Genomic DNA, 22,792 nt, shown 5'->3' with positions numbered 1-22,792 from the left:
TTACATCCTCAAAAATTCTAGAAGATTTGTCAAGCATGATTTCCCTTTCATAAATCCATGCTGACTTGGACCGATCCTGTCACTGCTTTCCAAATGTGCTGCTATTTGATCTTTAATAATTGATTCCAACATTTTTCCCACCACTGATGTCAGGCTAACTGGTCTATAATTCCCTGTTTTCTCTCTTCCTCCTTTTATAAAAAGTGGTGTTACATTAGCTACCCTCCGGTCCATAGAAATGATCCAGAGTCGATAGACTGTTGGAAAATGATCACCAATGCATCCACTATTTCTAGGGCCACTTCCTTAAGTACTCTGGGATGCAGACTATCAGGCCCTGGGGATTTATCATCCTTCAATCCCATCAATTTCTCTAACACAATTTCCTGACTGATAAGGATTTCCTTCAGTTACTTCTTCTCGCTACATCCTCGGTCCCCTAGTATTTTCGGGAGGTTATTTGTGTCTTCCTTAGTGAAGACAGAACCAAAGTATTTGTTCAATTGGTCTGCCATTTCTTGGTTCCCCATTATAAATTCACCTGATTCTGACTGCAAGGAACCTACGTTTGTCTTCACTAATCTTTTTCTCTTCACATATCTATAGTAGCTTTTGCAGTCAGTTTTTATGTTCCCAGCAAGCTTCCTCTCATACTCTATTTTCCCCCTTCTAATTAAATCCTTTGTCCTCCTCTGCTGAATTCTAAATTTCTCCCAGTCCTCAGGTTTGCTGCTTTTTCTGGCCAATTTATATGCCTCTTCCTTGCATTTAACACAATCCCTAATTTCCCTTGCTAGCCACGGTTGAGCCACCTTCTCCGTTTTATTTTTACTCCAGACAGAGATGTCAACCAACATGCCATTTGCTTTCTTTGGAGTTGTTTTTAACATTCTCTTGATAAATTAACATTTTAGCTTAAGTAGTGAATTGTTGATGACATCCTGGAGGAGCAGTGCCTGGGAAGATGAACGAACACACAATTGAAATGCAAGAACCTGAGACCGCGCCCCCACTCTCCCACCACCCTTAGTATCTGACCGTATCTCTATTGTTGCAACTTAAATGAAAACCTCAGGGCTCAGTAACTCCCCAGGACTGAAGATTGATTATACCAGTAACAGTCACTGGTAACATAGAAGGAAAGATCAATATTAATCCTTCTTAACTGTTCAGGGAAACTCTTTCTTCAATAGAATCATAAAATAGAATAATACAGCACAGAAGGAGGCCATTACATAAGAAATAGGAGCCGGAGTAGGCCATTCGACCTGCTGCGCCATTCAATAAGATCATGGCTGATCTACCTCAGCTCCACCTTCCTGCACTATACCCATTATTGGGACACCCAGTGTAATAATTTACATTACAAATACTTGGGGGTAGACTTTCCGCTCAGGACGCAATCTGTGATTGCGGTGCTCAAAATTGTGCCCATTTTGAAAAGTGTTTCCCCCCTCGCCCCTTCCACTGAAACTCATTTGCATATCAGCAAACGCAAAATCTGGTCTGAACCAGCGCAATCGGGCAGCGTTTTAAAATGTTACTTTTTTTAAAATTTTGCTTTGAAAATATTTCTAGATACATTTCAGAGTGATAATTTGATTCATATCATCGTGCCTGTGCCGGCTCTTTGATTGGAAGAGCTACCCAATTAGTCCCACTCCTCCCGCTCTTTCCCCATAGCCCTACAAATTTCTCCCCTTCAAGTATTTAGAGGCAGAGAAATAGTATGGAATTACTGCACCAAACATTCCCCCAATTCTAGTGTTTGTAAAGGTAGTACATAAACTTTTAGATCACGGCTAAGGTCTATTTTTGTTTTGGTGCAAACTTGCTAAGCTCCTGGGTAATGGAAAAAGCTACCCAATTAGTCACACTCCCCTGCTGTTTCCCCATAGCCCTGTAACATATTGCCATCAATTATTCAGCCAATTCTCATTTGAAAATTACTGTTGAATCTGCTTTCAGGCAGTGTATTCGCAATCACAACAACTCACTGTGTAAACTCACTTTTCTACTCTCATGTCGCCTCTGGTTCTTTTGTCTCAGTAAGACAAAAGTCCTCTACCAACCTGCCCCCGCCTCACAGTACTTCCCCCGATCATCAAGATCCATGACGAGGCCTTGGACAGTGTGGACCACTTTCCAGACTTTGGGAGCCTCCTGTCAGCGAGGACAGACATTGATGATGAAACCTAACACTGCCGTCAGTGCGCCAGTGCAGCCTTCGGTCGCCTGAGGAAAAGAGTGTTTGAAGACCAATATCTCAAACCCGGCACCAAGCTCATGGTTTACAGAGCAGTGGTGATTCCCACCCTCCTTTATTCTTCAGAGACATGGACCATGTACAGTAGGCGCCTCAGAGCACTGGAGAAGTACCACCAATGTTACCTCCGCAAAATTCTGTGAATCCATTGGCAGGATAGGCGCACCAACATCTGTGTTCTCTCTCAGGCCAATATCCCCAGCATCGAAGCATTGACCACGCTCAATCAGATCTGATGGGTGGGCCACATCGACCGCATACCCAATACAAGACTCCGAAACAGGCGCTCTACTCTTAGCTCCATTATGGCAAGCGAGCCCCAGAAGGGCAGAGAAAATGCTTCAAGGACACCCTCAAAGCCTCCCTGAAAAAATGTAACATCCCCACCAACTCTTGGGAATCCCTGGCCCAAGACCACTCAAAGTGGAGCTGAAGCATTCGGGAAGGCGTCGAGCACTTTGAGTCTCTTTGCCGGGAGCAGGCAGAAGTCAAGTACAAGCTCAAGTGCAAACAGCGGAAGGAGCACACAGCAACCCAAGCATCCCACCCACCCGTCCCTTCAACCACCATCTGCCCCACCTGTGACAGAGACTGTAGGTCCTGCATGGACTCATCAGCCACCTGAGAAGTCATATTAGTGTGGAAGCAAGTCATCCCCGACTCCTGGTGCTGCCCAAGAAGAAGATTATTTTGCCAGTCACCTTAAATCTGTGTCCTCTGGTTACCGACACTCCTGGCACGACAAACAGTTTCTCCTTATTTACTCAGCTTTAAGTAACATGTTTAGTTTCACCTTGCAAAACCTCACAACCCAAATTGACAGAAAGGAATGTGTTAAAAAAAAATTTCCCCCAGCAAGTTTTGGCCGCGTTTCATATTTTCTTTTTGCAAAGGTAAACAACAGTGTAACGTGTTCCTTGGCACATAGGGTTCTGATCGGCGATTTCAGGATGATTCTTAATTTTTTTTGCACTCGAGTGACTTTTTTTTTAAGGTGCCTTTCACATTCAGTAAACCCGTGAGCCAACCCGCAAGGGCAGTTTGCAGAAGTTGGAAGCCTGGCGACCTGCGAGTCTCTGGATGACTCAACCGCCCGAAGTGGTGTATTTGCTGACTTTAAACAAACGAGGATGTTCTTATCTCGCTGTTGCTCAAAGCTAGACTACGTGTGGGAACAGCTGGTTCAGGCAAAAGTCTATCTGACTCAGGCACTAGTTAGCAGTAACCAGACTACAGACAAACACTGGAAGAGAAGCAGTGTGGAGGACAACTCAGTCCTGATGGATATAAACCAACTGGAAGTGCAGTACGACTCCATACGGCAGAAGCAGAAAGAACAGACACAAGTTGTTTTCCGATCAGGTAAGCTGCTGACTTCTGTGGCGATGACGAGACACGCTTGGTTAACATTTATAACTAGGGCTCACGGATCTTTCGACCCATAGCTGGCAATGTGGGTCTTGCCTCAGCTCTTCCACTGCTGAAGCCCTCATCCACACCTTTGTTACTTCTATTCTTGACTATTCCCACGCACTCATGACCGGCCTCCCACGTTCAACCCGACGTAAACTAGAGGTGATCCAAAAACTCGGCTGCCCATGTCCTAACTCGCACCAAGTCCCGCTCACCCATCACCCCTGCGCTCGCTGACCTACATTGGCTTCCGGTTAAGCAACACCTCAATTTCAAAATTCTCATGCTTGTTTTCAAATCCCTCCGTGGCCTCACCTCCTCCCTATCTCTATAATCTCCTCCAGCCCCACAACCCCACGAGATGTTTGCACTCCTTTAATTCTGCCCTCCTGAGCATCCCTGATTATAATCGCTCCAGCATTGGTGGCCGTACCTTCTGTTGCCTAGGCCCCAAGCTCTGGGACTCCCTGCCTAAACCTCTCCACCTCTCTACCTCTCTTTCCTCCTTTAAGATACTCCTAAAAACATACCTCTTTGACCAAGCTAATATCTACTTATGTGGCTTGGTGTCAAATTTTTTATCTCATAATAGTCCTGGCTTATTATCTCATAATAGGCCTTGGGAACGATTCACTACGTTAAAAGCACAATATAAGTTATTCTTGTTGGCAGTGTGGTGCTATCTGCAATCTTAACGTGATGTGTATTTGCTGCGTGTTGTTGGACTGGTAGAAGCCTTTTTGCTGACTATCATAGAATCATACAGCACAGAAGGAGGTCATTCAGCCCAATCTTGCCTGTGTCGGCTCTTTGAAAGAGCGATCCAATTAGTTCCACTCCCCACAGTCCTGCAGTTTTTTTTTCCCTTTTCCAGTATATATCCAATACCCTTTCGAAAGTTATTATTGAATCTACTTCCACCGCCCTTTCAGGTAGCGTGTTCCAGGTCATAACAACTGCAAGTGTTAAATAGAATGTCTGCTCATCTCCCCTCTGCTTCTTTTGGCAATTATATTCAATCTGTGCCCTCTGGTTACGGACCCACCTGCCAGTGGAAACAGCTTCTCCTTATTTACTCGATCGAAACCCCTTCCTTCAGGAGATCACGCAGATAGGTGCTCCGTAAAGATGAGGGGGGCACTCCACAGGACCAGGTTATGTGCCATAGGACAGAAACAAAATGGATAGCCACAACCCATCGCTATAGAACAGGTACCCCATTACAAAAGCAAAATGCCACAGATCAGAAATAAAACCAGAAAATACTAGAGGCACTCATCAGGTCACGCAGCATCTGTGGAGAGAGAAACAGTAAACATTTCAGGTCGATGGCCTTTCATCTGAGCAATGCTGTTTCACTGGCATAACTGCACCGGCAGAGCTAATAGCCATTAAAACCGAGGCAAACAGCGTTCAAGCCCTAAAAATGCCACAAGAAAAAGTGCAATTTTTTAATCTGCCAAACATATGTTACAATGCTGTCAATCACATTGAAATTCATAATTACACCCAACACCCACCATTGGCTTGCGTGCCCATGAAACGATTACACAAATGATGTGGGCAACAATTTTCCTGTCTCCCGACCCTTGAAGGCTTTGAGGAACAATTGGGTTTCAGCTGTGCCCTTTGTTTGTCTTGCTGTTGTTTCCTGACCAGTGTAAAGGGGTTGTCCAGGCCACGCAACGCTGTGCAGCTCCCGCGCAGTCGGCTTCCCAGCTTTCAAATAGGAAAAACCGCGCATGCGCGATATGTTGAATGGGCCGCAGAGCCCCTTAAAGGGGCACGTACCCAAAAAAATAATGAAAGGGAACATTGCTTATCTGCTACATTTCCACAGCCTTCCGCGAATTGATCTAGTTATAAATCTAAACAAAGGCCGAGAAACTTGGGTCGTTTGCGCTCCTCCCCCCCTCCCCTCCAGAGGGCGCAAACAACTTTTCGCCTGGGTGCAGCGCCGCTAACGACTCCCGCCAAATTCCGCAGGAGTTTAACGGCGGCGGTAACCCGTAGCGCCACACTCCGCCGGCGAGGCAACGTCATTCACCGTGCGCAGCACCCTGTTATCACCTCAGACCCTAAATTGAGTATCGCCCCCTTGAGGCTGAGCCGGGCGATGACAGCGACGGCTTCAGAGGACGTGAACTGGGTTTGAATGCCGGGCTGTTGGCAGGGAAACCCCGCTCCCTGGTGGTTCAGGGAGGCCCGTTTCTTCACTGCAGATTTTGCAGCTTGGGCCCTTCACTTTAATGAAGGGGATGAGCCCCATCCTACGCGGCAGTGCTACACGGCCCAGTGCGTGGCGCTGTGCCCCGCTCCCGACCCGTCCACCCTGCTACTGCCCCTGAAAGCAGGTGGAGCGCGTTATTTTACGTTCCACTTCCTTCCAGGGCGGTAACCCAAATCTTTCGAGCGGGGCGGTACTTCCGCGCTTGCCGCCAAATGTCCCGCCTCCCGAATGTTACCGCCAAAGTGTCAGTAGGCTATTTGACTTATGAACAGCATCATAGCCAAGCCTGATCATGACGTCAGCCAACATCTATACACACGCCCTTCCATCAGAGTCAATAGGCAGCCATCAGGAGCAGGAATCTCTCTAACCTGGGAGCACTGAGACCAATTGTAGCATTCTCACAACTACCCTGATTGAGATCAGTTAACGCTTGATAGATGATAGATCAGAGATCAATGCCAGGACCTTATTTGTCTGGCAGGCCGTATGTTCACATCAGGCATTGTTGGAATCTAGATTTTCTGTCAGAATCCCATTGGCTTGCTTTTACCTTGCTCTAAGATTTACATTTCTGCTCATATACAAATAATAATATATACCATCATAATTACTATTTATGACAAAATGGGTGAAATTCAGCATGTCTTGAAGCTATAATACAACAAGTAATCAATGGCTTCAGGTAAGGAGTGAAGAGAATTGGCAGAGAGAGGGGAATTATTCCTAACCAGCAGTTGGACAAAGATGAAGGAATTTCATTTTCTGAGAATTACAAAATAACTGTGGGACTGGACCTCAATCCATAATGTCAAATGAAAGAGCTGTTGACTCTCTGACAACATGAAATGAGCACTTGTCACATGCTCATGAGTCCTGACTTGACGATTCCAACGCTCTCCTGGCTGGCCTCTCACATTCTGCCCTAGTAAACTTCAACTCATCCACAACTCGGCTGCCCGTGTCCTAACTTGCACCAAGTCCCGCTCACCCATCACCCCTTTGCTCGCTGACCTACATTGGCTCCTGGTTAAGCCACGCCTTGATTTCAAAATTCTCATCCTTAATTTCAAATCCCTCCGTGGCCTCGCCCCTCCCTATCTTTGTAACCTCCTCCAGCACTGCAACCCTCTGCGCTCCTCTAACTCTGGCCTCTTGAGCATCCCCGACTTTCTTCGCTCCACCATTGGTGGTCGTGCCTTCAGCTGCTGAGGCCCGAAGCTCTGAAATTCCCTCCCAAAACCTCTTCGCCTCTCTTTCCTCCTTTAAGACGCTCATTAAAGCCTACTTTGACCAAGCCCTGTCCTAATGTCTGCTTCTTTGGCTCGATGTCGATTTATTTGTCTGATTATGCTCCTGTGAAGCGCCTTGAGACGTCTTACTACATTAAAGACGCTATGTCACTGCAAGTTGTTGTTGTTGAGTTTGGGCATGTTACCTACTTGAAATAGTTGGGGCTCAACGTCTTCACAACCAGCATATTACTCACCAGGGGAACGTTTGCATCACCTTAGAGGGTACATCCGTGTCAAAGCATGTGTGGCTACCAGGATGATTTCATTTGTTTTTTTAATGAGTTTTCAATGTTACTTTTAGCAGAGAGGCAATTGGGCGGAAGCCTTCATGACATTGTTAACTGCCTCGCTGCCCCAGGTATATACTGCCCAACAGCTGGCCTGCTGGGTTTTCAGTTGTACAAGCACATCAAAGATTAACTTGATTGCACTTACGCTGCAATCAGGTCAATCTTTACAATGGGGACTCGCAAAAGCCGCCTTTTAAGCTGGTTTTCACTCAACGAGCACCCGAGCACAAAACATGCTTCCTTTTCCAAAAGGGAGAATGGGAACAAAAAAAAACAGGTAAGTAGAATTTTTTTTTTAATTTGAGAAAAATAGACATGATGGGTTAGGTTAAGTTGTTAAAAGGTAAATGAACGTTAATAATACAAAAACGGAATGTTTAGAAAACAGGAAAGTGAGTAAAACGAGGACTGGAGGTGCAACGAGACCTGGGTGCCATGGTACATCAGTCATTGAAAGTTGGCATGCAGGTACAGCAGGCGGTGAAGAAGGCAAATGGTATGTTGGCCTTCATAGCTAGGGGATTTGAGTATCAGAGCAGGGAGGTCTTACTGCAGTTGTACAGGGCCTTGGTGAGGCCTCACCTGGAATACTGTGTTCAGTTTTGGTCCCCTAATCTGAGGAAGGACGTTCTTGCTATTGAAGGAGTGCAGCGAAGGTTCACCAGACTGATTCCCGGGATGGCGGGACTGACATATGAGGAGAGACTGGATCAACTGGGGCTGGAGTTTAGAAGGATCAGAGGGGATCTCATAGAAACATATAAGATTCTGACAGGACTGAACAGGTTAGATGCAGGAAGAATGTTCCCGATGATGGGGAAGTCCAGAACCAGGGGTCACAGTCTTAGGATAAGGGGTAGGCCATTTAGGACTGAGATGAGGAGAAACTTCTTCACTCAGAGAATTGTTAACCTGTGGAATTCCCTGCCACAGAGTTGTTGATGCCAGTTCATTGGATATATTCAAGAGGGAGTTAGATATGGCGCTTATGGCTAGGGGGATCAAGGGGTATGGAGAGAAAGCAGGAAAAGGATACTGAGGGAATGATCAGCCATGATCTTATTGAATGCTGGTGCAGGCTCGAAGGGCCGAATAGCCTACTCCTGCACCTATTTTCTATGTTTCTATGTTTCTATTACTGGAGAATTTTAGTGATGAGGAAAGATTGGATCGGCTGGGATTGTTTTCTTTAGAACAGAGGAGGCTGAGGGGAGACCTTATTGAGGTGTATAAAATTATTAGGGGCCTAGGTAGAGTGAATAGGATTTGAGGGGAAAGTTTTTCACCTAGAGGGTGGTGGGGGTCTGGAACTCACTGATTGAACTCCATGGGGAATAATAAAGTCGCTCTCCAGCGCTCCCTGACCTTGGCCACCTCCCTGTGGAGGACCATACTTGCACTGCCTGCCCTTGTTCAGGATCTTTCTGCGCTGGTCCCTCTACCTCCGGCTGTCCCACCATACCCGGTGCAGCAGACAGTGCCTGGTCGCCTGATCCAGCCTTTAACTGACCCCCGGCTGGAGCCTCACATCCCTGCTGCCGAGCGGGACACATTGGTCCTGCCCCCAGCCCTGGGTATGCTACTACCTGCGTGCCCCGCACCTCCTGGTACCCCACCGGACAAACCACCGGTGCCGCAGGAGGTGGTCGGGCATCTCTTGCCTTTGGATTCTCCTCTACCCCCCAATACTCTCCTTTGTCCCCTGTGGACCCTCCGGGTCCTATCAGGGCGACCATCCCCTTTGCCTGGGATAGGGCGTGGGTGAGAGTTTTAATCCTCTCCTGGCAGGGACCGTGATCTGCAAACTCACTGCTACTGGCCACTTTATAGGCTGCCTGTACGTCTTTTAATTTATTCTCTAGTTCCCAAATTTTCTGGGTGTACCAAGTGTTCTGTTCCCGGAGGGACCCCTCACTACCCTTGGCCTCAGTGACCTGACACTGAAGATAGTCCCGGCTATTTCGGAAGGTCTCCTCCAACTGCCTCTTCCCTTGCTGCTCCACAGCTAATTCGGCCAGCAGGTTGTCCCCAACCGCAGCCCGGATAGCAGAGAGCTCCTCTGATTTCTGAAGACTCTGTTCCAAGTCCTTCACCCGCTGGTCGAGCTTTCGGACTTGGCGGGTGAGGCAGATAAGCCAGATGGCCTTTTCCATCCTGCGGTTGTGGTCCTTCCCTGCTGTCCACTGGGCAGCAGCATCCACTGGGCGCTCTGCCCGTGTGAGGGCTTGCACCCAAGGTTTGGTGAGGTTCACCTTGCCAAAAATGTATGAGGAAATTCTCTCCTTCATTTTAGTTTCCTCTCTTATCACCTCATCTGTTATATTAACATCTCCTGTTTACTTATGTCCTGCCGCGGTCACCATGTTCTGTAAGGGGTTTTCAGGGGGTGTTGTGCCTTGGGTGTCTCTCTCTGGGCTTCTGCCCTCGCAGCTTATGCCTGGCCTATGAGGTACCCTGAGTGCTGCAAGAGCACCCCTGGAGAGACTGTGTCCACAGCTCATGAAGGGGGTTTTGAGACTCGTGCGTCCCCACAGCTTATGCCTAGCCTGTGAGGCACCAGTGAGTGTCAAACACTCCTAACCCCTTCTTCCCTAGCCTGTGACACACAGTTGAGCGTTTTCGAGGCGCTCCTAGCTTCCCTTACACTGTTCTGACATAAGACTCACGATCAGGAGATGTAATACAACAGAACTGAGACAAGAGGAACTTTAGGCTTCCAATTTATTTGACAAGGTGTATCTCAACAAACAGCAATACACCAACAAAACAATCCCCCTAAATCCCACTAAACGGACACAATGAAAATCTTTACATAAGTTTAGCAGTACAGTGCCCAACCTCCCACCTTTCCTGGCCTAACTGAGTTGGGAGTTCCGGAGACCAGAGGTTATACTCACTACTGCGCCTTCTGCAGGTCTGGTGGTTTGTTTATTCTATCTTCGGTGTCTTTGGACACTGGTTTTCCTTCAGTGTCGAGGGGCTTGCTGGTTGTTGGATCACGCGGGCAGGGAACCACACACACTACATCAGAAACCTCTTTTTATAGCCAGATTATCCAGTCCGCCTCTCCTGCTGAAATCGATTCTTCCCATTGGTGGGCTTTGTGATTTTGAAAAATGCAGCAGTTTTAGATTATTGCGGGTTTTGTCCACTGATGTTAACCTACTCAAGGTTTGAGTGGGTGTTGATTGCGTTGGCCTCCTGTAGCCATTGTGTAGGCCCTTGGGTTGTTTTGGGTTCCCTGGTTTCTGAAGGTCTGCATAATTTTCCTCCAATTCAGTTTTTCTAACCTACTCAAGGTTTGAGTAGGTGTTAATTGGGTTGGCCTCCTGTAGTCATTGAGTAGGCCCTTGGTTTGTTTTGGGTTCCCTAGTTTTCTGAAGGTCTGCATAATTTCCTTCCATAGTGTAAACATGGGGAAGACAATAGTCCGATAATGGCTGTGAGTCAGTCCCACAGTTTTCGAGCAAGTGCTCTCCCATTGGCTTGAAAGCCCCATGCTTCGGGCTGACTCTGTCCCACCATTGGCCCTCCGGTGTCCTCCCCCGTCCAATCACTACTCTGCCAAGGTCAAACCGTCTCGGTTTCAATTCACAGCACAGACCGATCCCACAGCCCTTTTCCTTCTGGTAAAATGAGGGGGTTTTCGTCCTCCCCTACATAATCCCCCATCTGACACAGTCAGACACCACTCGAGTGTGTCAAAGTTCAGGGTGCTGAGAAAACCCTAGGTCTCCCACATTGCCCAACTTTCCCCAGTTTAACTCTAAACTGATCCCGTCGATATATATCGTAATTCCTTTTAACGCGGTACACAACACAGAATCCAACAGGTTACAATATACGACAGCAATATACATGTATGTACTTAAGGTTACAGCAGCAATTGTACATTGAGTCTCATTTCAGTCTTAACCGTAAAACAAAGAAACCTACCCTGCAAACTCCCCAGGGGCCATGTATGAAAACGCAGTCATCCCTGGGAATAACAAAACCGCCTAAGTGTCGCGGTCAAGCTTTGTTTACACGCCTTGAATGTTTAGCAACGGCTCTCCTGTCTGTGTAGTAGCCTGAGGAACTGCTTTCTTTTTCTTTTTCTCCTGAGCTTACAGCTTGTAACTAGCAGATAAGCTGCAATCAGGAGTTGGCCGCTTACTAAGGCATGCGATCCCACCCGGGATCCATGCAGGTATGTCTGCCCGTATTCCCAAATCCCACCATGCTGGGGGTTTAATCTGGGCAATCTCCCCTGCTAGAATTTCAGTTTTCTGCTCCATGGTGTCAAAATATTTTTGAGACAAATCCACTGCCTGGAGGGGGGCTGCAGGTTGCTCAGGTAGTGAGGCAATGGGATAGCCAAACTGGGCGACATATTGGTGTAGGTGGCTGAGGTTGTTTTGTACCGTGAGGTGAATCGTGGAAGGTTCAGGGATAGGTGTGATTCTGGTGTGTGCCACTTGAACCTCTGCCCTGAGTTTAAAGCAAAAGCTGCTGTACGGTATTGGTCACCACCTCCCCAGTCCGTGTTCATACCATTGGGCACTTGTGGTGACACAATATGTCCCACCGCCTACATATGCTACCTGTGGAGGCATGTGGTTAGGGGCCATTACCTCCATTGTGCAATTGATAGGCTCTGTCCCAGCAGTGCTGAACCCGCATTGTGGCCTTGCAAAAGCGTTCAAGTGCTGGGGGCACAGGATTACCTGTGCTCCCCTGCTCCGACAACCCGAGAGGTCTGTACCTGTCACAGTGTGCTCCCACATTGTGACATAAGGTGGGACCTCCACGAATGACTCCCACATTCTCCACTCGGTACAGAGGTGCTGGTCGTGGGGACGCCCCCATCACGGGCATCCTGACCACCACCTATAGAAAGCAATGGAGACCCCCTCTGAACACACGCGAGTGGATCCCCACATACACAAATAAATTCCTTGGTCGTACGCCCACCATTTCTCCCAGCACACTGTGACCCCGCCAGATGACCCCATGATGGTTCGGTAGGTATTATTATCCAGACGTTCCCAGTCCGAGTGTCGGTCTCCCACGTCCCTTTTGAGCTTTCTGAGCCACCACCACCGTCCCAGAGGTATGTCCCCTTGGCAAGTTAGGCATACCTTCTGCCTTCTGTCACTCTCACTCTGGAAGTGACCACAGTGATCTCCGGGCAGGGGATGGAGGCCTCTCCGTAGGTAAAGTCCTTATGGTTGGAGTACTTGGTGGAGTTTGATCCCAACCACCCAGGCCATCTCCCCTCGTGGGAGTAGGTGACCCGGCCATCCGCCGCCGGAGTCCCTTCTCCTGTGGTCACTGTCGGCGCTCTGCCCCCGGAGCATCCGAAAACCAGGGAGTCCTCGATGCCCGGTGCAGATCCTTAGCGATACCAGCATCACTAACGTCCAGTCGGGAGGTGTTGACATCTGAAAGGCAAGAAGAACATGGCCTGCCTTGAGAGACCTCTCCAGGCTCAGCCCACTTAACATGTTCCAAACATAAAATGCTGTACCCAACCTAAACACATATGCACACAACACAAAGTAACAAAACAGGAAGGGAAAATATATACACCGCCACCCGTCCCCGGGTGGCCAGGCTATATCCTGTCACTGTACAGGCGTCGTCGACCACTCGGCTGACCGTACCCTGGGGACCAGGATGCCCTCCGCTGAGGGGCTCGTATAGTCCCCCTTAATGAGTCTTGTGCTGCCCTCCAAGGCCCTCCCGAGCCCCGGATAATCGGTGGGAGACCCTTGCGAGCGCAACAGAGCACCCTCCCTGTTGTCTTTCGCCTTCTCGGTCTGGGGCGGGGAACTAAGTAAACAGGGGACCACGGCGCCCTGGTCTGTGGCACTCTGTCACTCCTCCTTACTGTCGATGCAGAGTCCCACGTTATGGGCTGCAATGCTATCTCCTCCATCTCTTGGGCTAGCCCCAGCTGATCCACCATGGGAGGTTCAGCTTCCCCTTGAACCTTGCTATTGGTAGAGCCTTTCTCCTTACTTCTGTTAGTGGGCTGGGAACCTCTACCCAGTGGTGGGATAGCCTTATTGGAGCAGTGAACCATCCCCGGCTGTAGAGCTTCGGGGCCCGCTGCCTCCTCCGGAGCCTCCAAATCCACTGGGGCCTGTTCTTCCCCCAGTGCCTGATTCCCTTCCCTTGCTCGTCCCCTCTGTTTTTTGACCTCTTTTGGGGTCAAACAATTTACACCAATTAATGTGATACCACTTCACCCGGCGAGGCAATTGAACCGCATAGACCATAGGGCTAGCCTTGTCGACTATGCTGTATGGTCCCATATACAGTGGTTCAAATACCCCGACCCAGGCGAAGCTTCTCACCATCACCTGGTGGCCCACCTCCCAATCATGGTGACTACGGGGTTCCAGCAGCAGCCGATTGGCACGGTGCTGTTTACCCATGTTGTTGGCCGCCTGCCAGTGAATCTATTGAAGCTGTTCAAACAGATTCCTGACGAAGCGGTCCTGGTTCACCTCTCGAAGCTGCCCTTCAGTGAGAACCGGCGTCAACACATGCACTGGGGTTCTCATGATCCGGCCCGTCATCAGCTCATGGAGTGAGTACCCTGTGCTCTTTGACTGACTGGCCCGGATTCCTATGAGGACCAACGGTAAGACCTCCACCCACTTGTTCGGTGAGTCTCCCGTCTCCTTGCGCAGCCTTTCCTTTAGGGTCCGGTTCAGGCGTTCTACGGGGCCTGAGGACTGAGGGTTGCAGGCGACATGCCATTTGGCTCTTATCCCCAGCACCTTTAGGGTGGCCTGCATCACCTGGCCGGTGAAGTGGCTTCCCCGGTCGGACTCCACAATTTGAGGTAGACCCCACCGAGAGAACACCTCCCTCACCAGGATTTTTGCAGTCCCCACCGCTGGCAAGGGAAGGCTTCCACCCACTTGGAAAACACATCCACCAGGACGAGGCAGTATTTATAATCTCCCTGGGTGGCTGGTAGGGGTCCGATGTCGTCGATCTGGATCGACTGCCATGGTCCCTCTACCCGCCTGACATGTCCCATAGACAGCTTCCTTTTCTGAGGGTCTGGGTTGTTTGCAGCGCAAACCAGACAGCCCGCACAGAAGTTGCGGACGTCTTCCCGGAGGCCTGGCCACCACCCTGCCTTTTCTACCCGTTGCCAGGTAGATTCCGGCCCAGGGTGTCCCGCACCTGGACCCTCATGGGCCAGCTGAAGGAATTCCCTCCGGTGTTGTGGCGGCACTACCCATTTGTCCCCTTTAAACAACATGCCTTCCCGCACAGCAATTTCTGCAGCACTGTATGGGCCCTCCGCCTTTTCCCCCTTTTTGATAGCAGCCAAGGCAGCCTTCAGGATCGGATCCTGCATCTGGACTACTTTAAGGTCCGGGGCCGCAGCTGCCCCTACGCTCCCTTGTGTCCCTGGCTTGCTTCTTGCTGCTGCTATCCTGCCTGCCTCGTATGGGTCCCATGGGCGACCTGTACGAGCACCTTCCCTTGCCAGCAGGTCTGCCTGCTGGTTACCTTCCCCCCTCCTCAGTTTTGGAGTGGGCCTTTACCTTATGGATATATACATCCCATGTTTCTCCCACTGCAGCCACAATCTTTTCTAGCAGGGGTTTGGTCACAAGGGGCTTCCCATCCGCAGAGATGTACCCCCGGCGTGACCAAATCACCAGATACTCTGTACATGAATTGCAAGTGAACATGCTGTCCGAGCAAATCGTGTATGGGGTAGGGAATTCCTCGGGGTGTGTGACCACATACATCACCGCCGAGAGTTCCACCTGCTGGGCGCTCAGGGTGCATGGGAGTTGAAGAGCCAAGGCAATCCCTGTCTTGGGATCCCAAACTCCGCAGCCCGTGAGTCTTGTACCCGCGGATACTGAACTGGAGCCATCAACATAGATCTCGCGGCCTGTGGGGTGTCTCCCTGCCCGAAATCCAAAGTTGATGTCCCATACCCCCTCCACAGAGCATCGATGCGGCTGCCCTGGATAGATTAAATTTGCTGCGAGCCTGGGCTCGCAGAGGCCCTTGACCTTTAAAGTCATTTGGGAGAGGAGGAGGGTCCAGCGAGTGATTCTAGCACTGCTCACTGTCCCGTCCTTAATCCTCCCGTCCAACAGCATCTGCGTCGGGGTATGATGGGTGAGGAGTGTAATGGGGGATATTCCGGTAAAGATCTGAGCTCTCTTTACTGCCCAGTGGGTGGCAAGCAAGTGCCTCTCACAATTGGAGTATCCCTTTTCTACCTCCGTGAGGACCCTGGAGGAGTACACCACTGGTCTCAGCTGACCGTTTCGCTCCTGGAGCAACACTGCACTTAAGCTGTCGCCACTGGCTGCCACCTCCAGGAAGAATTCCTCCCCCCCATCAATTGCCCCTAGGGCTGGTGCTACCTGCAGGTCTCTCTTAAGACGGACAAATGCTGCCTCACAGCCCTCGTCCCATTCCCACTCGACCCCCTTATGTAGGAGTCTGAGCAGAGGGGCGGCAGTGGCTGCATAGTCCTCGATGAAGTCCCTACAGTAGCCAGTGATTCCCAGGAAAGACCTTACCCCCGACACATCCCTAGGGACAGGGAGTTCCTGCACTGCCTTTCTTCTAGCCTCATCAATGGCCCTTTCTCCTGCCCTTATCGTCAGGCCCAGGAATTTTACTTCTCCTAGACCTATCTGGGCTTTCTTGGGGTTAACTTTAAAACCCCCTTCCTTCAGTAAGACCAGCAGTTCGGCCAGCAGTGGACCGTGTTCCTCACTGCTGTCTGTGAACAACAACAGGTCGTCCACATACTGGACCAGCTGGTGTGGTTGGCTGAAGCCTTTTAAGCAGTTCGCCATGCATTGGTGAAAGATGCTGGGACTATTATGAAAGCCCTGTGGGAGGCAGCTCCATGTATACTGCTGTTCCCGGAAGGTGAAGGCAAACTTGTACTGGTCTTCCCTCCGTACAGGGATAGACCAGAACCCGTTGGATATGTCCAACACTGTGAACGTGGTTGCGGATGCAGGGATTTCCCCTATCAGATCCGCAACCGCCGCTACTGTGGGAGCACAAGCTGGGATGTTTTTATTGAGCACCATATAATCCACCGTAGCCCTCCAAGAATTGTCCTGTTTCCTAACCGGCCAAAGCGGGGAGTTGACATGGGTGGCTATGGGTCTCAAAACACCCTGCTCGACAAGCGAGCTTAAAGCTGTCTCCAAGTCTGCTTCTGTCTCTCGGGGAAAGCCATACTGCTTTTGCGGGCGGGACATGGGATCCCCATCTATTCTAACCTCCACTCCTGTGACTCTGCCACAATGTGTTTATGGGTGGCAAATGCTGCAAGATTTGCTTGCACATAGGCCCGGTACTCGGCCGGGGTGTTACTGACCAGAACCTCCAGGTCGTAACCCCCTTTTGGCTTCATTGTACACAGAGTCCCTTTTCCCTGTTTCTTATCAATAACTATGACTTCTCCCTCTGCTCCCGTGCCCACTGTGCCCCATAGACAGTGATTCCTCAAGTCTACTAGGATCTGGCGAGCGATGATGAAATCAGCCCCCAAGATCCCTTTTCCCACCTGGTCCCAGTTCATCAGGACGCACTTCCATTGTGTTTGGAGGGCTCCTAAACGAACTGCGAGCGAGACTGAGAAAAACACAGCCTTCTCATTTCCTGTGAACCCAACTAGTTGATACGGCACCCCTTTTGATAGAGGTGAGGTTGCGGGGTCCTCCGAATGGACTATCGTGCTGGAAGCACCAGTGTCCAAAAGGTAAGTACCCAATAAACCCTCAACCTCCATTTTGACCCAGGGTCGTCCCCAGGGGTCGTATTCTAGTGGGCACAGGTATGCAGGCTGGGTCTGGGCTAGTCACGGCCTGTGTACTGGCAGGGTTGCTGGTGCTTCCCTGCCTGTTGCCGTGGCTACCTTCCCAGTCCCCTCCAGTGCTGTCCTCACTGCAGCTACTATCTCGTCAAAGGATGGTGAGGAGCTCGCTCCACTTCCCCCACTCTGGGCGGCTCCTAAAGAACTTCTCCCCCCATATCTCTTTACTGGGCTCCTGCAATCCCTTTTAAAATGCCCAGCTTTCCCGCACCCGTAGCACACTCCCTCCTTATCAGACGAGCGGCCACCCTCCTGGTGCCATTCCCTTTTGGGAATCGAGTTGGGCTTTACTTTATTTACCCGACCTTTGGAGGTTTTCTCCTCCTCCCCTCCTCCATTCCGTTGGACCAGTGCCAGTTGCCTGACCACTGCTTCCTCGGTGAGGTTGGGGTCCCGGGAATCGAACCACAGTTCTGCCCTGGCCTTGAGCCGGGACAAGCAGTTTGCCATCAGCATCCTCAGCCAGCGGCCAGTCTGTACCGCGGAAAGATTCGCCCGGTCGAGGAGCTCCCCACAGGCTGCGTGGTATACCACCCACAGCCTGTCCGCAAACGCCTGCGGGGTTTCCCCTGCGAGCTGCCTTGTCCTTTCGACCCGTTCGAAAGGACTGCCGTCATCGAAGCCCATAGCCTCAAGGACGGCCCTCTGGACCTCAGTAAATGTACGCTGCCCCCTCCGGCATTCTGCCGGTAGGGCCTGGTACAATTTGCTGTCCAGAGAGAAGAGCAGCAGCTTGGCTGTCTCTGCGTCGTCGCACCCATTAATTTCCCCTGCCTGCATCACCTCCATGAAGTGAATAGACGGGTCCCCACTGCGAGTGAGTTTGGCCAAATGGGCCACCATGCCCCTGAGTGATTGAACTCCATGGGGAATAATAAAGTCGCTCTCCAGCGCTCCCTGACCTTGGCCACCTCCCTGTGGAGGACCATACTTGTGCTGCCTGCCCTTGTTCAGGATCTTTCTGCGCTGGTCCCTCTACCTCCGGCTGTCCCACCATACCTGGTGCAGCAGACAGTGCCTGGTCGCCTGATCCAGCCTTTAACTGACCCTCGGCTGGAGCCTCACATCCCTGCTGCCGAGCGGGACACATTGGTCCTGCCCCCAGCTCTGGGTATGTTACTACCTGCGCACCCCGCTCCTCCTGGTACCCCACCGGACAAACCACCGGTGCCTCAGGAGGTGGTCGGGCATCTCTTGCATTTGGATTCTCCTCTACCCCCCAATACTCTCCTTTGTCCCCTGTGGACCCTCCGGGTCCTATCAGGGCGACCATCCCCTTTGCCTGGGACAGAGCGTGGGTGAGAGTTTTAATCCTCTCCTGGCAGGGACCGTGATCTGCAAACTCACTGCTACTGGCCACTTTATAGGCTGCCTGTACGTCTTTTAATTTATTCTCTAGTTCCCAAATTTTCTGGGTGTACCGAGAGTTCTGTTCCCGGAGGGACCCCTCACTACCCTTGGCCTCAGTGACCTGACACTGAAGATAGTCCCGGCTATTTCGGAAGGTCTTCTCCAACTGCCTCTTCCCTTGCTGCTCCACAGCTAATTCGGCCAGCAGGTTGTCCCCAACCGCAGCCCGGATAGCAGAGAGCTCCTCTGATTTCTGAAGACTCTGTTCCAAGTCCTTCACCCGCTGGTCGAGCTTTCGGACTTGGCGGGTGAGGCAGATAAGCCAGATGGCCTTTTCCATCCTGCGGTTGTGGTCCTTCCCTGCTGTTCACTGGGCAGCAGCATCCACTGGGCGCTCTGCCCGTGTGAGGGCTTGCACCCAAGGTTTGGTGAGGTTCACCTTGCCAAAAATGTATGAGGAAATTCTCTCCTTCATTTTAGTTTCCTCTCTTATCACCTCATCTGTTATATTAACATCTCCTGTTTACTTATGTCCTGCCACGGTCACCATGTTCTGTAAGGGGTTTTCAGGGGGTGTTGTGCCTTGGGTGTCTCTCTCTGGGCTTCTGCCCTCGCAGCTTATGCCTGGCCTGTGAGGTACCCTGAGTGCTGCAAGAGCACCCCTGGAGAGACTGTGTCCACAGCTTATGAAGGGGGTTTTGAGACTCGTGCGTCCCCACAGCTTATGCCTAGCCTGTGAGGCACCAGTGAGTGTCAAACACTCCTAACCCCTTCTTCCCTAGCCTGTGACATACAGTTGAGCGTTTTCGAGGCGCTCCTAGCTTCCCTTACACTGTTCTGACATAAGACTCACGATCAGGAGATGTAATTCAATAGAACTGAGACAAGGTGATTCCAAGAGGAACTTTAGGCTTCCAATTTATTTGACAAGGTGTATCTCAACAAACAGCAATACACCAACAAAACAATCCCCCTAAATCCCACTAAACAGACACAACGAAAATCTTTACACAAGTTTAGCAGTACAATGCCCAACCTCCCACATTTCCTGGCCTAACTGAGTTGGGAGTTCCGGAGACCAGAGGTTATATTCACTACTGCACCTTCTGCAGATCTGGTGGTTTGTTTCTTCGATCTTCGGTGTCTTCGAACACTGGTTTTCCTTCAGTGTCGAGGGGCTTGCTGGTTGTTGGATCACGAGGGCAGGGAACCACACACACTACGTCAAACCACAAACCCCTTTTTATAGCCGGATTATCCAGTCCACCTCTCTTGTTGAAATTGATTCTTCCCATTGGTGGGCTTTGTGATTTTGAAAAATGCAGCAGTTTTAGATTATTGCGGGTTTTTTCCACTGATGTTAACCTACTCAAGGTTTGAGTGGGTGTTGATTGTGTTGGCCTCCTGTAGCCATTGTGTAGGTCCTTGGTTTGTTTTGGGTTCCCTAGTTTTCTGAAGATCTGCATAATTTCCTTCCATAGTGTAAACATGGGGAAGACAATAGTCCGATAATGGCTGTGAGTCAGTCACACAGTTTTCGAGCAAGTGCTCTCCTATTGGCTTGAAAGCCCCATGCTTCGGGCTGACTCTGTCCCACCATTGGCCCTCCGGTGTCCTCCCCCGTCCAATCACTGCTCTGCCAAGGTCAAACCGTATCGGTTTCAATTCACAGCACAGACTGATCCCACAGCCCTTTTCTTTCTGGGTAAAATGAGGGGGTTTTCGTCGTCCCCTACAGATGGAATGGAAGTCTTCTCTGTCTGCTGATTGTAAGGGGGTGAAATTGGAGAAAAAGGTTGAGGGCTAACGGGGCGCAAATGAGTTTACGCCTGGGCGCGGCACCATTCCTGAGTCCCGCAACATTCCGCGGGGGTTTAGCGCCGGTAACCATGCGCAGCGACCCGTTTTCGCCCCGGAGCGAACATTTGATAGTGTCCAGTAAAGCAGCGATGCCCGCGACAGCTGCACAGGGGCGGGGGGGGGGGTGGGGAGATCGGGGGAGGGGCGGTTCCTACCGGGCTGTAGGCCGCTCACGGGGCGATAATTAAAAGGGAGTTGGGGAATGTGACAAAAATGGCCCACTTAATGGTCGCGGCCTTGGTTGCAGGGTCCGTGCCGCGATCTTGCAACCCAGCATTCCGTTTGTATGCCTGGCCGCTGCCACGGCACCCCGCTCCCAGGTGGTCCAGGAATGGCCCCGTTTCCCGCCTGTAGAGTCAGCAGCTTGGCCCTCCCCTTTAATGAAGGGGAGGGGCCCCGGTTCTACACGGCAGCGCTACCTGTCCCACCGCGAACTTCGCGGAAGCTTTCCGCCCTGCTCCCACCCCACAGACCAAGTGGAGCACGATATTTTGCGCTCCAACTTGCTCTCGGGGATGGGAACCCGAATATAGGTCGCCGTGCGGTCCTTGCGCCCCTGGCGCAGGAACTCCCACTTCGCAGCTGTTACTGCCCTCAAATGGGGTGCAACAGAATTTCTCCTCCTCGGGATTTGAATTTGGGTAGTCTCAATACAGTCCCAAATGGGCACGGGCCGATATCACAAAATGATCCCTAATTCAGCACTAGTTGAAAAACTCGCTCAGAGAGGCTATAGGCTGGTTGGTGTGGGAAATGGAAAATTGTCACACTGCTTCAATCGGAGGTGGTCCTCTGAGATTGGGGTTGAGGCATATTGTTAAGGGTAGAACACAGGGACCTTACTGTGCGTCTGGCTGTGCAGTACCTGACCTGGAGTTGCTTGATGCTGAATGGGAAGAGTTCCATTCGAAAAAAAGAACTTGCATTTATATAGTGCCTTTCACGACCTCAGGACATCCCAAAGCGGTCTACAGCCAATGAAGTACTCTTGAAATGTAGTCACTGTTGTAATGTAAGAAATTCCTTAGCATTAACATCCTTCACCTAGATGAGCACAACTTTTTTTTAAAGTTAATCGTCATTTTTTTAAACTGTTTATCTAATGGTGTGACTATTTCTTCAGTGGAAAATCTATATTAAGCGCTCTGATTAAACTCTTTGTTCTGGTGACTCCTTGTGACAATTTAACAGCAGAATAGTAAAGCTGGCTGACTTTGACCTCTAGACTTTACAACTTATACAAGTATATCTTAAAGTCAAGTCACAAGTTTAATTCGAAGGGTGTGGTTGTGGTTATTTTGCAACTTAAATATTGCTGCAAAGTGTTTTGCATAGCTATCTAGCACAGATCCAATTTGATATTTTTCTTAGTTCCGTGCAAATAGACTTAAGTGCACTCACACTCTGTGCCAGCCATTAAAAAGTACATTGTTTTGAGAAGCTCAGGCAGAACTTTCCCAGTCTGAGAACTTTTTAAACCACATTTGACACCATTAGAATTAAACACTGGAAGGGTGCAATGTGAAATACCTTGGCGAAGACAGTCTCATACTTCATAGGATTACATAGCCATTCGGCCCAACCAGGAGTTTATGTTCCACTTTAACCTCCTCCCATCTTTCCTCATCTAAATCTATCAGCATAATCCTCTATTCCCTTCTCCTTCATATCCGTGTCTAACCTCCCCTTAAATGCATCTAAATTATTCGTTTCAACCACTCCCTGTGGTCGTGAGTTCTACATTATCACCACTCTCTGGGTAAAGAAGTTTCTTCTGAATTCCTTATTGGATTTCTTGGTGACTATCTTACGTTAATGGCCTCTAGTTTTGCTCTTCCCCACAAGTGGAAATATCATCTCTGTATCCACTCTATCAAGATTTTTCATAATTTTAAAGACCTCTATTAGGTCACCCCTCAGCCCTCTTTTTTCCAAGAGAAAAAAGACCCAGCCTGTTAACCCTTGCCTGATATGTATACCCTCGCAATTCTGGTATCATCCTTGTAAAACCCACTGCTTGGGTTTGATAAAACAACAACTTGCATTTATATTGCACCTTTAACATCGTAAAATGTCCCAAGGTGCTTCACAGGAGTATTATTAAACAAAATTTGACAGCGAGTCACATAAGGAAAAATTAGGGCAGGTGACCAAAAGCTTTGTCAAAGAGGTGGGGGATTTTAAGGAGCATCTTAAAGGAGGAAGGAGAGGTAGAGA

Source organism: Pristiophorus japonicus, chromosome 5, assembly GCF_044704955.1.
Source record: "Pristiophorus japonicus isolate sPriJap1 chromosome 5, sPriJap1.hap1, whole genome shotgun sequence".
Taxonomy (NCBI): domain Eukaryota; kingdom Metazoa; phylum Chordata; class Chondrichthyes; family Pristiophoridae; genus Pristiophorus; species Pristiophorus japonicus.
The sequence above is the reverse complement of the archived record's forward strand: the minus strand, read 5'-3'. Positions refer to the sequence as shown.